Here is a 15,775-nt window from a genome sequence, read left to right on the forward strand (position 1 = left end):
ATATTGTGTAAAACTGAGACTCACTTCTGTTGGGGGATATTTGATCTTTTACTGTAGTTGTGTCTCATGCGAGGACTCAGAGGATACATATCTACATTGTCAAGTTCTTATAATCAAAGTTCTCAGGCACAGACATCTGAGAGAAGTTTATGGAAAATAAACTTTCCTGACATCCTCATTTGAAATAAATTATAGTCATGAAACTAAAAAAAAACAGATTCCTTTTTTTGAACTTTTTACACTGCCTTTCTAGTATTGTCTTAACCATGATTACTGCCTATACTTATACAGAATTAATGTCAGCTTGCAGCTTCTAAAATTCCACTGATAATATTTCTTGCAAACAATCCAAAAGAGCTTTGTAGACTGAAACCAGGAATCATAAGACCTTATAAGAATGTGTTTTTCATAATAAAGCAATGAGAAATTTGTCTGATATCTGAAGGTAGTGGAAGTTGGTAGATAGGGCTTTTGAGCATTTGGGAAAGAGGTCAAAATACATTAAAAAAAAAAAACCTTAGCAAAGAGTTTGACTCTGTGTCTAACTTAAAGATTTGTGTTAGGTACAACAGTTTTTTTTTAAAAAAACTATGTAATATGCATTACTCACTACCACCATTACCATGCGCGCACACACACACACACACACACACACACACACACAGCCCCACAGAGGAAAATAATAAACACAATGAGGAAGAAATTTGTTGTAGAAAGAAGACTGAATTTAGCTTGAAAATTTCCTGATTGGAGACCTGACTTTGTCTCTCATAACTTATGTGAACTTGGACAAATTAACCTATCTAAGTCTCAGTTTCCTTACCTCAAATGTGAAATAACTGAGCAAGCTATTTTAATGGATAAACTGTCAAAATGTTTATTTGTTTAATAAAACCAATTACCTAAATGTTTATGTCTAAATTTTAATGTCTGAACTAGCTATATTAGTGTCTATTTCTACCCCAAAATAGTATGCACAAATCCATCTGATTTCACTAAAGCTTTAGTATCGTCCAACATTGTTTTGAATATATCAGGTGGTAGACACGTCAGAGAGGCTCTCAGTGTTTCAGTGGTAACCTGAGAAAGTATACAGACTTGTGTCTTCTAAAAGTACACACATTTAGGCCTCATTGCGCCTATTGTTTTTCCTAACTTGCAATTAAGTCTATCAGTATTACTCATCAAATTTCAGGTAATAGTAAATTACAAGAAAAAGCTTTAAAAAAAGAAAAAAATGCAGAATAAACTCGACAACTTGGGAATCATAATTACATGTCAATACAAACTAAGTAAGGGTCAATGTAATAATAATAATAATCCTCCTCTTCATCATAATAGCTATTTATTATTGAACCCTTTGCACTAGGCACAGTTTTAAGAGATATATATCATGTCATATATGATAGCATGAAATTCTGTATTAGTCCAACAATTTTGACATATTTGTCCCAATATAGTAATTACATTTTGAAATAATAATCTGTCTCCATGAGTTAAATATTTGGGATTGGGGAAATACTGATTATTACTTATATTTTATAGACAAGTAAGACTCTTAGGCTGGTATGAGAAAAAAAAGTCAGGTAAAACTACTAAGAAAAAAAATCTTACGCCATGTACAAAATTTTTGAGCAACTGCAAAAAAGAGGAAAAAATTCTGTAAGTGCGTTACAGTCATGCTCAACCTGACATCTGGGAGCACACCTAAATGTAGCACAGTATCCGTTGTCAGCAATGAACACTTAGCATCACCAGTAAGAATCAACTCCAGAGTTGCTTCTAGCAGGAAGTAAACCATCAAATCATTCAGCAAAATTTTAGACCTATTTTCAGTCTGAGGATAACCTCAATATCAGAGCTGATGACCTTGGTCAAATACATACCAATAAAAGTGATTGATGGTGGAAAATATGGTGCTTGAATGTCCGAGTATATGGCTCATCAGAGGCTCCTTATAAAAGTTTCTAATAGTTAAAGACATGAGTGGTGATAGGGTGAGATCTCTTCTCACATTCTTGATTCCAACTTAGAACCATTTGGAGAAGGTCTTTGTGTTATCTGGTACATGGCACATGATAATCTCTCTACTGGATTAAATTCTATCCTCTTGAAAGAAGTTCAGAACCAGAAATGAAAGTCTATTGAGGTCAGAATAGGTAGGAAATTTATAAATAAGCTAGTGAAGATTTCTACAGTACTATATCAAAGAACCTAATAAAATTTTTGGAGACTTGAGTTTCATTTGTCACTGAAAAAGCTATTGAACCTCCCCTTAACATGTCTCCACCACCCTGGAAACATTTTTTCTCTGTGTTTCAGACACCGCTACATTGGTTTAATACTAAATGCTTGAGACATTAAATTGTATCATTAAAATTATTAAAAGTCTGCTGGTAAAATAGGTTAACAGGCGAAACAGAATGACAGATAATGACAAGATAAATGCCAGTCTTTGGATGAATCTATTTACAGCTTTGCCTTTTACACAATGAAGTTGAGGCAACTTACAAAAAAATACAAAAAATGTTTTAATAATTAAATGTCTACATATAATAGTAACTAAAAATATAATTAGGATCAAGCAAATATGACACATATATGCCAGTGCAGGTGACTGGTAGATCTTGCTCTTTGCATCTCATCGCAGCCAAGCAAAGGAAACAAAACAAAAAGTAATATGGTTGTAACTGGGTGTGAGCTATAGAGTGAATCAGGACATTAATTAAAATTTTACATGTCGCTTCAACATTCTGCTCCTTTGGCAAATATGATTTTTTCCTCTACAATATGTTTTGAGAAAGAGTGAATGGCACCCAGTTATACCTTGTACTCTGACTCAAGGTCTCAGAACACTAGGATGGCATGTAGAACATTAAATGCAGATTCACATTCTTAGAAAAAAGATAGCAGGGAGAAAATATTTTTTAAAGTATGAATAGTGATTTGCTGGGATGGATTGCCATTTTCCGTTATTTTTAAATTTGGGGGCATCATATACTTGTCTGAGCCTCTACTAAAAATAAACAGTCCTATCTTCTACAACAGACTACACTAATGCTGGATTATATTTGTATGATATATATGCCTTGGAAATGAAGGATAAAACAAATTCTGAATACATATGACTCTGAATATTTGATGTATATTTTTGAGTGAATTACCATATTTGACTAGCTGGTAAGTTTGATGTTAAGAATAATTGATTTAGAGTGTTGGTTAAGTAAGAAACATGTGTCTCTCAAAATGAGACAAGATATCCTCATTGAGCCAATACATTTGATTCAACTAAGCACCTCCTCTTTGGAATGAGTTTTAAGAGGAAATAAGCCAGTGAGGAATATATGTTTCACCCCACTGTAACATTCTCCAAAAGATAAATAAGCAGGGAATTGTTATATCATATCTTATAGGAGAATCATGTGAGAGAGTACTGTGGAATGATTAAGTGCAGAGTCAATATATTAGTTTCGAGTTTTCAAAGTTAAACCCAACGTTTAACATTTGTTAGTCTTGTATCCTTTAACAGGTTATTGGATATCTCAAAACCCAGTTTTCATAGTATCTACTGCACTGTTTATTGTAATGAATTTAGCAAAGGCTAGCTAAATAGTGTCAGATAACATCGATTATTATTATTATCATTAATAGCAGCAGTAGCAGCAGTAGTAGTAGTAATAGTAGCAATAAATAGTAAATACTAAATAAACATTAATTATTATTGTTATTATTATATGAGATGGGAAGAAAATGGGGCAAGTATTTATAAAGGATCCACATTACGGTCTTGTGGTGAGAATTTTTCTAGCATTATAATTTATATAATATATAAGTATATATCATATAAAATTATAGTTGCCTTTTTATGCAAATGTTTTATCCAGCTGGATTTAAACCTTGTATATGGTGTAGGGTCAGGATTTAACTTTTTTATTTTCCATTTTATTTTATTTGGTTTCCTTCTACCAAATAGTTCATGTTTTCCTCATTGATTTATGATGCCACCAGTATCATATCACGATTTTATATTTCCATGGTTCTAGTTCAGAGCTCCTCAATTTGTTCCATTGGTTTATTTAAACATTCTTATGCCAATTCCACAACCTTCTTAATAGTGTAAACTCGGAGTCTATCTTAATATCTGTTAAAATCTACATTCTTTGCTCTATTTTAGATGCATTTCTTAGTTTCAAAATCATACTTGTGGCACTCCCTCATTTGGTGAACAAAAGTTCTTTAGTGAAAGATAATTTAACATTTTTTTGGCCTTTCAAGGATTCATTCACACATGGAAATATAGGTTTATTTGCTGGCAAAACACTGTCATTTATTTGTTTTAATATCCTAAACTCTTTTGATAATGTAAATAATTGTGCAAGATCATTCGGTATAGCACAAGTTGTTACAGAAATAAAACAATCTACATATCTTGTTGTTAACTACATATTACATAAACATCTGTCAAGGCAATTACACTGTACTTAATAGTTCTTATAACAGAGTAGTAGATAAAACAATTAACTGATTAACACTTTTATTCTGTATTTCATGTTATTATTAAAAGTTTAAATTTTATACATTTGCAATTTTTTCTCATAATTCTAACAGTGTCTTCCCAATTCAGTATCAATATTTTCAGTTTTATGTCAGTTATGTGGCAATATTTATAACTATAAAAACAATTTTTGTGCTAAACTGTAAATTATTTTCACATACCTCCTGCAGTATTTTCTCTTATTTTGCCATTGCTTCTCTCAAATCATGAATTTAAAGCTGCTAATACAAATTTTCTTTCATGCCTTTGATACGAAAAATGAGTTTTTCCAGAAAAGAAAGATTTTATATTGCTTTCAATTAGAATGGCAGTTGTATAAAGCTGCCTAGAGATGCGAGATTCATATTTTACCCTTACCACAGTTCCTATTCTGGATGACTATGTCTTGGTCACTACTACTGTTTAAAAGTGTACTCCAGAATAAAAGGGAATTACAAGAAATGTCTTCCATAAAACCTACCCTCTGATAACTTTGATCTTTCTACTCTTCTTGGTTCAGTTTATTATTTATCACTTCAGAAATAAAAATATAACAACTAAATTCAACTCACTGTATACAGACAAGTGCAATTTTATATTTTAAATATTTGCCATGATTCTATTATGTGTATTCTGGCTGAATAACTACAAAAAATAGAAAATAGAACCTGATTATAACAAAAGTTTTTCAGAGGGAACTATTATTCTTGGAATGTGAAATCTAGTTTCTATTTTTAATTTTTCTGTAAATACTCTAGGAACATAGAACATGCTTTTCTTTCAAATGTTTATGAAATGAGTTCTTGACTTTTTTCATTAATATGCATTAATACTTCATTCTCAATGATCAAGATCAAACATGTGCAAGGCTTTTCAGTTCACAGGTGATTAGGTTTACTGCTGAATCTATTTCCCTCTTTGTCTTGCCAGATTTGACCGTGGCCAAACATATTACAAAGAGAGAGATGCTAATTCAAAGAGACTTTTACAGCTGTTGCTTTAGGAGAACTGCATGGACTTCAGTGTGTGTGGAATATTCAGAGACACACTTGAGAAAGATTGGAGATAGTCGGTTACAGAGGTAACCATGGGCCAAATAACAGAGAACCTTATATTTAAAATTAAGGAGTTTGTACTTTTTCTTGATTCTACGGGAAAACATTACAGAATTTTAAGCAAGAAAGTGAGCAGATTAAATGTGTTACTTTGAAGTATTATCTTAGCTACCATAAAGAAGGAAGTGTTGTGAGGCAAGACTGAATGAGATGTGAGAAGTAGTAAAATGGACTGCTACAGTAATTCAGGAGGCAGTTGCAGTTGTTTTACTCTAAGACAGTAGCAGTGAGGATGGAGAGCTATAGTGATCTTACAGGATCTGAGGGTACATAAAAAGAAGTGTGTAGAAGAGTCTCCTAAGTTTTCTTATGTATTTATTATACTCCAGCATATTTATCATATGTGATGAATTCTTATTCAAAGAAAAGTAGCAATACAAATTTTTTTTCAACATATATACTGGAGGTGAAGATAAAATATCAATGATATTTTATAGTGCATCTTCAATGTAAAATTTTTCTAATGCATCCTAAATCTTTGAAATGACATTTTTCTCCATTTAAAGTGCCCTTTACAGTCTATCAACTAATCCAAATACTTAAAAGACAGTGATTATCTCATACAAAATGGTTTGTTTAATTCTGAGATTTATTATACTCATCATGTTTAAAGACTGAACACTAGGTATCATTAAGTTTAGGTAGAAAGATGTGACTAATGTTACTTTGCAAGATAACTGTAAACAGTTATATTAATACAACACTAATAAAACCAGTGCTGGGCATATTGCAGAAACTTCTAGTGCATGTTGATGTTCTGTTGAAAACATCAGCTTAAAGAACTAGTGTCCTACCATCTATGCAAAGTGATTTAAAGTCACAGTTATTACTTTAAAACTACTTGGCAGCTTGGATTGCAATCCACAGAATTTTAATAATACAAGTAGCTGGAGGTTAAAATAATAAATGAAAGTTAAATATTTTTTAAAGTAATAGTGTGGCCAATAGCATTGTCTTTCTCTACATCTGAATTTTAATTTTGATTTACTCAATACCTCTAGCTAATAGTAATGTTATCCATCAAAGAAATATCTATGGAGCACATGCATTGCACACACTGTGCTAGAAATTGAATGGAATTTTGAAAGAGGAATCTGTCACCACAAAGTATATTATTGAGTGCACTAATAAGAAATACTAGAATCATTTGAGTGCTGTTTAATAAATATACTGTTTACAAAGTCATGGACAAGGTAGAGCAGAACTGGGCAAGGCTAGTAAAGTCATTGCCTCCCACAGGCTTGAGGAGACGAGAAGAGGGATCTGTTACTGCAACCCTGTACGAGAGCTCTGGAGATAGAGCCGCGCTGAGAGGGGCAGTGCCTTTTGTCAAGAGACACTTACAGCCCGAGGTACCTTACAAAAAAGAACAAGAGAAAAAATAATATCGAATTCCATGACTTCCGCCTCTCTGCTCTTGTACTGGGGCTTCAAATTGGCCAAACCCAAATGGAGAGCCGAGCGTAAGGGGCCTGTTGATGACATTCATCCTCACTGACATTCCATGGAAGAGAGAAGGGCAGAGTGTGTGGAGAAAATTCTCAATGCGCGAATGGACAACACCCAGAAGTTATAGAATCTAGTAGGCAGGTGATCACAGTGCTTGGATGTGCCTGCTCTGATAGCAGTGAATAACTCCACTTGTGCTTAATTCTGTTCTGTTGAGGTCCTTGAAAGCAACACACAGCAAGAAATTCCTATTATGAGATACTAAGAATGAGATGGAATTAGCCAGGCAAAGAGAGTAGTCTCATATCCTAGACTCATATTTCTCACACTTTTGTACAATCATTCACAGACCCATTTTAGGAGGGAAAGAAAAATATAAAAACCCATAGGTTGTAAAATTGGCTTAAATTATTTAAATATAACTTGACTATGTTCAACTATAAAGCTAAATATAAACATATATGTAGCTTATCGCATACACTGCAGTATAAAGTCTCAACAAGTTTCTTAATAACAACAATATAAAACAAAATTAAAATTAATATTGATGTAATTAAAGAATGAAATTTTGTGGAAATAAAGTTGCTTATTGTGGAATATAAAGCAAATATAAATATAAGGAACCGTTGTAGAGAGCATGCATATACAACCAAAGTTGAGTACTAGCTCAATTTTCTTTCCTCTTGAAACATTCAAGTCACTGGGGAGTCTTCATTCACAGTTAGTTATTTTATGCATGTTTGTTTTTTCCCCTCACCTTACAATAATGCGTCTTTTACATATCAAGGTGATCTTCATTCCTACTTTATCTAATCATGAAAATCAGAGTAGCTCGTCCTATGGCCAGTACTGTGGAGAATACAAGGAAGTACGAACACTGTCTTAGGGCCACCGTAAGGAAGTACCATAGAATGAGTAGCCTGAAAACAGCAGAAATTTGTTTCTCACAGTTCTGGAAGCTGGAAGTCTGAGATCAGGGTGCCGGCATGGTTGAGTTTGGGGAGAGCCTTCCTCTGGGTTGCAGAATGCCAACTTCCCTTTGCATCGCCACACCCCTCCCCTTGGAGAAAGAGAACCAGCTAGCTCCCTGACCTTTTCTTATAAGGGCACTAATCTCATTCCTGAGAGCTTCATCCTCATGACATAATTACCTCCCAAATGCCCCACCTCCTAATACCATCACATTGGGATTAGATTTCAACACATGAATTTTGCAAGGACACAAACATTCAGTCCATAACAAATGATTTACATGGTAGTTCTGGCACTTAGATTGTTTTGTTTCAGAATGTGCTCATATTAGTCTTCTTTAGGCCATCATAAACATAAACACAAAAGTATGTCTGTTCACAAGTATGTATCTGTCCTCAAATTAAGGAACTGTGCATTGCTCAAATTCTTATTGCAATCATGCAAATATTTTGTGGATTTTGGAAATTTGCCTTATGTTACACTAGTGTTTCTAAAACTTACAGTGAAACAAATCCCTTGGAGAGCTTCCTAAAAATGTGATATCTCAATCCAATTCTAAATATTGATTGGCTGGGGTTATATACTTTAACAGGCATCCCAGATGATTTTCATGGAGATGATTCACTGCTGAGATTTTAGAAAACATTGATTTAAAGGTTCCATTAGAGTCTGTTAAAAATGTCTCAAATTGTTATTTAAAATATTGGGAAAGCAGTGATTAAGTGAATTTGATTAGGATTTATTTATGGTTAGAATTTTTTAGACTAGATTAACACATTAACACAGAATCTTATTGCATAGTATTTCTTTAAAAATATGTCTTTATTAAAAAATACCAGGTTGCATGCACACCAGATAGAATAACTTTCAAGATGCCTCCTGCCACCTGCTGGGACTTTGACCTTATTGTCCTTTCTGACCTGCAGCTTCTTCCTCTTACTGTCAGGTTTTCAATTCTTAAACTTTTAGTCATCCTTTGGTCCCAGCTCAAAAAAAAAAAAAAATCACTCATCAGGGAAGCTTCCCGTTAGGCAAACTCCCCTGAAAAATCCTCTTTTAGCAGCATGGACCTTCCCTCTTAAGTACTTGTTCACATCTATTTATTAACACTTTACGATGGACTCCAAATATCCTAGTTCTCTTCCCAGAGACCCAGTAGGATCTTCCCTGTCAAGTTGAAGTTAAGTTTGGATGTGTGACATGGTTAATCAGTGAAAGGTGAGTGGCAGTGAGAGGTATCACTATTACATAGAAGCTTTAAGAGCCAATATGCAATTCTCGCGGCTCTCTCTTTCCCAACATCCTCAGGTGGCACCTGCTACTTCAGTATAAATTCCACAGTCAGAACTATATGGAGCAGCCCTTGTTGACAAATTACGATATGTGACACGAGTGAGAAGTAAACTTTTCATTTTAAGTCCCTAATATTTAGAGTAGTTGATTAGAGCAAAAAAAACCTGTCTGACATGTCACAGGTGTCATTTTATATTTATGTGACTGATTATCTACCTACCACATCTAATTATGATCCCAGGGATAGTTTTAATTTTCACTGCACATGATTTTTTTAATTTTTATTTTATATTGGAGTATAGTTGAGTAACAATGTTGTGTTAGTTTCAGGTGTACAGCAAAGTGATTCAGTTATACGTATATATGTATCTATTCTTTTTCAAATTATTTTCCCATTCAGGTTATTGCAGAATATGGAGCAGAGTTACCTGTGCTCTACAGTAGGTCTTTGTGGGTTATCTATTTTAAATATAGCAGAGTCTACATGCATATGATATTTTTGATACCTAGCAAATACCTAGTATATAGCAAGCACTTGTGTTGGACAGAATAAGGGTCTCCTAAAGATGTCCAGGTCTGAATGCCTGGAATCTGTGAATATGTTACCTTGAGTGGCAAAAGGTAATTTGCAGATATAATAAAGGTTAAAAATATTAAAAGAAGGAGTTTACCCAATTATCATGGTGGGCTTAATTTAAATCCGTGAGCTCTTAAAAGTTCAAGAGGAAGACAGAAGGGTGAGAGATGTGACAACAAAAGGAGGAGGAGGAGAGATTCACAGTTGTAAAGACCAGACCAGCCATTGGCTGGCTTTGAAAATGGAGGCAGGAGGCCCTGTGAGAAGGCACGTGGGCAGCCTATAAAAGAGAGTAACTGCTGTCAGATGACAGACAGAAAAGAACCAGGGGTTCCAGTCCTACAGCCACAAGGAACTGAATTCTGCCAGAAACCTGAATAAGCAAGGAAACAGATTCTCCCCAGAGTCAACAGAAAGGAATGCACCCTGCTGTCACTTTCATTTTAATTTGGTGAGACACATGTTAATTTTATAAGATTATACATTTGTGCTGTTTTAAGACCTAAAGTTTCTGGTAATGTGTTATAGCAGCAATTGAAAATAATACATGTCTCAACACATTCGTGCTGAAAGAATAAATTATTGAGTGAAAGAAACATTAATAACAGCTTTCAATCTCTCACATGAAAATTTAGCAGAGATAAAATATTATCTAAAATGTCATTATTTTTAATATGTTCCTGTTTTTCTTATTCCTTAAAGATAAATCTTTCATTGTCATTCATTTAAAAGACTTTGGTTAAAAGGTAGTTTGCTCAGGGATGATTTTTGGTGCTTAACCAGCTCCTGATTTTTAGAGGTGTCAAAACCTGCTAACTAGGTTTTTACTCCTTCAAAGGGAAGGTCTTAAGTGCCTCCTAACCCCAAATCTTCTAGCTCTGCCAGGGAAAAAATTGGTCTAATTACTCCAAGTTAAGTTTGTAATTGCCTTTCTACATTTTATGCCACGGAGCCCCTGTCTTATTTCCACCCACTGTTAATGAAAACAGAAAGAAGGAGACACTTGCCCTGCTTGCCTCACCAGCTTTCTTTAACACTGATTGTTGCCTCTAACCTGCAGCGCCTCTGCTTTGACTGTCACAGGAACAGATGCCTCATTGTTTCTTCAGAATGTTACTCCTTATACTGACTATGTTGTAATGGCCAAAGATGGTATCTTCAACAAATTTCCAAACTTCTAATCATTTTAATTTACTAACTTTGCCAATTTTTTTAAGGGGCAATATATGCATAAGTTTAAGAGTCAGTGGAGTTAAATGGGATTTCTTCAAGATATTGAGTTTTCAAGAGGAGATATTATGTCATAATTCAAAGAGGAGTTATCTTAAGCAATGTACCTCAGAGATGAGAAAACAAATTCTTAAAAGGAAACAAGAATATTTCTTTGAAGCTTTAGTGGGGAAGAATATTCATTGGAACTCCTACGTTAAAATATGAGAAAGACAAAAGAGGCTATTTCAGGAAATTACTAGTATGTATGTTCATATTCCTGGCAGTAGTAGGCACAAAATAAAAACTGGTTATTATCATGAGAAATACTTTACTGGTTTTCTTTGCTTCACATATAATAAGAAACGTTTTATAGAGAATATAAAAATAATATACACCTGAGTTTGGAAGTGAAAATCCAAAACAATGTCAGGCAAACAATCACATCAAGAGAATGGAGAGCAAAATCAAGAGTAAAATAAAATAAGAATAAGAATTCTTATCATGATAGTTATATAAAAACATGGTAGAGGAGATATATATTAGCAGTAAAACATATGTGAAGAAAACTCAGATTTTCTCCATGTCAGTAAATTCAATAATTTGCTTTGTAGCTACAAAAAAAAAATTGGTATACATCTTCATTAACAAAAGTGCTGTATATAATTAGGGAGATGCTACGTCCTTTATCCTTCACTGATAAAATCAAATCTGAAGGACTGTATTCAGTTCTGATCACCAAATTTTAATAGCACCATAGGGAAAAAGGTGTAAAGGAGAGTGACTACAGTGGTGAGGTTTACGTGAAGATAGTTCAAAGGAATGAGGAAATAACATGAGAAAGCCCCAGAGGAGCTCTAAAGCCAAGGAATGGGAATCACAGAGACACAGACTTTGGCTTGGTATAAATAATTTTATAACAATCAGACATGTTTATTTCAGTTTTCAGTAACTTGAGCTGCTCAATAAAAAGGAAGGATGACTACTTGGTGGAAGATTTTACACATTTACAATTCAACATAGGCAAAGGAGAGGAAAAAATATAGATTGATAGATAGATAGAGATAGATAGATAGATAGAGACATGTATATGTACAGATACATAGAGAGAGAAATGGAAGTGCCTCCTAAGGAGAGTGTATCTTGTTTTATAGAAGACTTTTTGGCCTTCTGAAAGCTTTTATGGGTTAGCCTGTAGCTTGAGAGGAGCAGTAAGAAAGAGATGAATAGCTCCAGACTACAAAGTGAAAAGAACTTGAAATTCTTTTGAATAAGTCAGGAAGTAAGGAAAGAGGTAGAGAAATTAGGGAGAAAGAGACAGAACAGCCTCAGAGCAGACATGACCAGGTGCTTCCTATAGCAAAGAGGCCAGAGCAAAATCTCTGGTGGTTTGGTAGTAGAAAACATTAGAGACAGGGGTGTCTGTGATTCCGTGCTCAGTTTGTAGCGTTCCTGTGATGCAGCCATCCCTTCTCCTCTCCTCTCAAGTTTGGATTAAACACTGTTGTCCACACAAAGTGACATATGAGAATGTTTTTACATTTTTATTTTATCTGTGGACACTGGAAAGGAGCTAGTTCTCAAAAAGAGATCAAGATTAGGTCCAGATTTATGCAATTCAGAAGGAAAACAAAAAGACTTGAAGACCAGAGAGATTTTTCATAAACTAAGAAGGCCTATATGTGGACCTGATGATTTTCCAGGATTTCATAGCACTCTCAGAGAAAACTTTGGGTATTTCATTGCTTGAAATTGTGGAAAGTGGGCTGACTTGAAATAAATACAACTTTGATAGCTAACAGGAAATCCCAGTTGACAGCTGGTTTATATATAGTCCACCTGTTCTGCCTGTTACAGCCTTATTGGACCGTATTAGCCCTAAACGATCCCTCTCCTCTCTGAACTCAATTCACTTAACATGCACCATGCAATAATTTGGGTTGCACTTTGCTCATTTAATTAAGGCTGTCCTGTTCGCATCTGCATGTGCTTGTATCATGCTTCAGGAAATATTTATAAACTGCCAAAAGGCAGGGTCTGTTTTAGAAAACATTTTGACTTTACACACCACCTACCTCCTGCCTTGTTCAAGTAGGCACTGAACAAATACTCGTTGAGTTGACGAACCTCTGTATGAAGCTAGAAACGTTGTTTATGGGCAGAGTAGATTAATACCCACAAAGGACTCAAACACTTCACTTCTTGTCTCAGAAGTCACTCACAATTATGCCTAAGTGAAAAATTATTTGGCAATGTAAATTTTTTTTTTAAAATAGGATTGCATTAACATGTAGGATTTTCAGGCAGAAAAACTATGTAATTCTGAATATATTTTTCTCTATTCAAAGTTAAAATTAACTGCTAGATATCCATTCATCACAGTTTGCTAACACCTCCCTCCCCAGTGTTAATATGAAGATTAGTCAGATCATACATGTAAGCAGTTAGCATGTTGCCACATTCTCTGGACTCCAAATATGTTAATGGTTGTTATTCAATAATGTGTCATTCTTACAATTAAAACACATATATTACAAGTTATTATTCAATTCATACATCAATTTTGAAATATCCTGTGGAATATAATCTAGCAACCATTTAAAACAGTTAAAAAGTGCTAAAATTTCAGAAATTACATGTTAATTTTATGCAAACCAGTATCTAAATAAATGTCATGTCATTATTTGCCCATAATGTAGTGATTAGAAGCACAGACTTCAATTCTGAGAGATGTATATTCAAGATTTTAATTGGACCACCTACAAGCTCTACAACCTCCAGAACATCATTTAACCTGTTTATTCACTCAGCTCCCATAAATGTGACTAAATACATCCTCTGCTTCACAGTTTCTTGTGAAGGTTAAATGACATAGTATATGTAAAGCATGTAGCTAATAGCATTTAGTAGGCACTCAGAAAAGAGCAGTTGTTATGATTTTATTGACAGTAATTAATAATGACATTTTTATAATAATTATAAACATATCAGGTTTCTCAGTTTAATCTAATGGGAAAATATTGTATAGAAATGTGAAGGAAATTAAAGATAACACTGAATTTAAAATTAAATCTGATAATATAAAAAGCCAGAAATCACTAAATACTTCCAAGGTCAAGGTTTAAGGTTTTCTGCAGAGGTTGATATCTAACCACTAACATCCCTAATAAAAGAGGAAAGCATTTAAAAGCTTGTTGCATGCTTTCCCCAGAGGTAGTAAAATTAATTAGGGAGATGTGCAGGCTGTTGATTCATTTGATTATATGTTTCTACCTAAAGTGCAAAATTTCCCTGCTAGGTCTGTTGCCTAAAGGAGTTTTGCTTGATTCATCACCTCTTTCACTCAGAGGGTTGATCATTGTAAATGACTTTATTGACCCGTGGCTTGGTTCAGCATCATATGCTCCAGTGAACCAAGCAATATACAGCTGCTAAGTGCAGGTGAGAAGTCATCATGGAAAATTCAAGGACTGAATCAGCGTTCTTTCTGTCATCAAGCTCCCGAGCTGTCACAGATTTTTGAATTTCTTGTTTGACAGGCATGATTTTTAAAGGGACTTGCCCTAGAATAATATATTATCCTAGGGACTTTCATGACTTTTACATAGTCATAGAGGACACTATTTTCAGCATCCATTTTCCAAATTCCTGGATCCATAGCCATAGGTATACTACATTTTTAATGGTTTATTAGGTGTCAGTGGAAATCTCAAGTTAAATACAATTTGATAAAATAACATATAATATTGAAGAGTTGAAATAACATTTTAGAAATCATCTGATGACTTTAAACACTGCAAAAAGAAAGAAAACAAATATCTATTAAAAGAAAAGTCAAAGGTAATTCAATAGCTGAGAGATCCAGAGTAGAGATATCTCAGCTGCCACCAGCTCCTTTTCAACAAGTATCCTCGACAGATTCCCCCAGTTAGAAACAGCCTGATCTTCAGGACAACTCTTTTAGTTAAAGCTGATTTTTTAAAAATCTTAGACCTTTCCATTAGACTAAGTTTGGGATGGATTCAGTTTTATTGTGGTCAAAAGTATACAGTGAATGTTTTTCAAGTAGGTGAATGAATTGAAAAGTAAATTCTAAAATTATATTCAGTATAAAGAGAATTGAAAAACTAGCCACAGCTTGGGAGAAAATATTTACAAAAGACACATCTGATAAAGGATTGTTATCTAAACTATACAAGGAAGTGTTAAAAACTCAACAATTAGAAAACAACCTGATTAAAAAATGGGCCAAAGACTCGAACAGACACCTCACCAAAGAAGATATACAGATGGCAAATAAGCACATGAAAAGATGGTCCACGTCATACATCATTATGGAATTGCAAATTAAAACAAGATACCACTACACACCTATTAGAAAGGCCAAAATCCAGAACACTGAAAATACCAAATGCTGGAAAGGATCTGGAGCAACATACACTCTCATCTGTTGATGGTGGCAAAGCAGAAGGGGACAGCCACTTTGGAAGACAGTTTGGAGGGGTCTTATAAAACTAAACTACTCTTACCATACAATCCAGCAAATGAGCTGGAAACGTATGTTTACATATAAACCTGTACCGGGATGTTTATAGCAACTTTATTCATAATTATCAACACTTGGAA

The sequence above is a fragment of the Eubalaena glacialis genome, chromosome 4 (assembly GCF_028564815.1).
Source record: "Eubalaena glacialis isolate mEubGla1 chromosome 4, mEubGla1.1.hap2.+ XY, whole genome shotgun sequence".
In the NCBI taxonomy this organism is placed as follows: Eukaryota; Metazoa; Chordata; class Mammalia; order Artiodactyla; family Balaenidae; genus Eubalaena; species Eubalaena glacialis.